Source organism: Poecilia reticulata, unplaced genomic scaffold (genome assembly GCF_000633615.1).
Source record: "Poecilia reticulata strain Guanapo unplaced genomic scaffold, Guppy_female_1.0+MT scaffold_190, whole genome shotgun sequence".
Classification (NCBI taxonomy): Eukaryota; Metazoa; Chordata; class Actinopteri; order Cyprinodontiformes; family Poeciliidae; genus Poecilia; species Poecilia reticulata.
The window spans coordinates 135,037-137,005 of NW_007615019.1; positions in this window are offsets into that span (position 1 = coordinate 135,037).

Here is a 1,969-nt window from a genome sequence, read left to right on the forward strand (position 1 = left end):
AATGTCCCATAATGTCCCCCAGTGTCCCATGTTGTCCCTGTGTCCCATGTTTTCCCATAATGTCCCTGTGTCCCATAATGTCCCCCAGTTTCCCAAATGTCCCCCAGTGTCCCATAATGTCCCTGTGTCCCATGTTTTCCCATAATGTCCCCGTGTCCCATAATGTCCCCCAGTTCCCCAAATGTCCCCCAGTGTCCCATAATGTCCCCCAGTGTCCCATAATGTCCCCCAGTTTCCCAAATGTCCCCCAGTTTCCCATAATGTCCCCCAGTGTCCCATAATGTCCCTGTGTCCCATGTTTTCCCATAATGTCCCCCAGTGTCCCATAATGTCCCCGTGTCCCATAATGTCCCCATGTCCCATAATGTCGCTGTGTCCCATGTTGTCCCATAATGTCCATACTGTCCCATGTTGTCCCTACAGGATACTTTACTGGAACTAAAACCCGTTTTATGCTCCAACATGTGGAACCAGACCAGTTGTTCTGTTTCCTGCAGTTCCTCCTTTATGCCACCAGGTGTCACCTTTCTGCCCGAACATCGTCCATCTGCAGGCCTCCTGTCTACAGAGTGACATTAGTGCCAAAGTTGAGACTTTTGCCCTCCAGCAGCCGCTTCCTGGTTGTGATCTAATGGAGGTTTCTAATAATAATAAACAAATATTCACAGATTAATAAATGTAAATTATAATAAACACTGAAAACATTTTCCAGAATAAAGTCTAGCTGACACTGGAGGACCCAGAAATCACCCTGGAGACCAAGTGATTCATTTTCATGATTTATGAAAATAATTTATTCAGCAGCAGGTTTACAGTCATGGAGTGTCAGTTTCTGAGGTTTTCCTTCCACGACGTTTTAAAGCATTTTAAAGGAGTGTAAAGGAGCAGATACACTAAGTTAAAGTGTAACTAACCAATAAAATAAACATGTCAAAAGTTATTTTGGCTTTTATCTTTATGTTTTTGACATTTTTCTGTAAATTTGTTCATTATTTTACCTAAACCGTCTCAGTGCTGCCCCCCTCAGGTGGAGTTTAATTCTGCTGTTTGTTTAAAACGCTGCAGCTTTTCATCCTGATAGAAAACCACTCAGACACGCCCCCTGGTGGCGAATGAGGGGGTGGAACTAAAGCGTTTCCATGGCGACTGGCGAACGTTGTTGGATGGCGTTGGTCAGGTGAAGGTGTGATTATCAGCCACATGGACGCAGAGCAGAGCGGATCCACTGCGCTGACTGATGGCGGCCAGAAAGACTGCAGTGGATGGGAAGCTCGCTGTGGGCGGGGCTTAGAGGGGCTCAGCTTAATGTGGGCGGGGCTTAGAGGGGCTCAGCTCCCTGTGGGCGGGGCTTAGTGTGATTTAGCATGATGTGTGCGGGGCTTAGTGTGATTTATTTAGCATGATGTGGGCGGGGCTCAGTGTAATTAAGCATGATGTGGGCGGGGCTTAGTGTGATTTAGCATGATGTGGGCGCTGCACATCTAGCTAAATGTTATCTTCAGCCGATCAGGATACTTCATTCTGGGCCACCGCCCTGGACTCCAGCAGCTCCTTGATGACATCATCACTGTAGGACAAGGTGTCCCTCAGCACCTGGACCGTGTGCTGACCAATCAGAGGAGGAGGCGTCGGCCCGCTCAGGGGGAAGCTGCTGAAGCGGACGGCTGGACCTGAACACACACACACAGACACACACAGAGACACACACAGAGACACACAGACACACACACACACACACAGAGACACACACAGACACACAGAGACACACACAGACACACAGACACACACAGACACACACAGAGACACACACAGAGACACACACACAGAGACACACACAGACACACAGAGACACACACAGACACACAGACACACACAGACACACACAGAGACACACACAGACACACACACACACAGACACAGAGACACACACAGAGACACACACACACAGACACACACAGAGACACACACA